This window comes from Rhinopithecus bieti, unplaced genomic scaffold, assembly GCF_001698545.2.
Source record: "Rhinopithecus bieti isolate Rb0 unplaced genomic scaffold, ASM169854v2 scaffold_61955, whole genome shotgun sequence".
NCBI classification, from domain to species: Eukaryota; Metazoa; Chordata; class Mammalia; order Primates; family Cercopithecidae; genus Rhinopithecus; species Rhinopithecus bieti.
Window position 1 is genome coordinate 103,446 of NW_016823355.1, and position 239 is coordinate 103,684.

Here is a 239-nt window from a genome sequence, read left to right on the forward strand (position 1 = left end):
AAAAAAAAAAAAAAAAAAAACTACAGACCAGTATCCCTTACAAATATTTATGCAAAATTCTTCAAAAATATACTGGCAAACCAAACTGAATTTAGCAGAATATTAAGATAATTATATGACATGAGCAAATGGAATTTATTCCTGGAGTGCAAGGATGATTCAGTATGTGAAAATTGATTAATGTCATATGCCACATTAACAGAATAAGGAAAAAATACATATATTAATTTCAATCAATG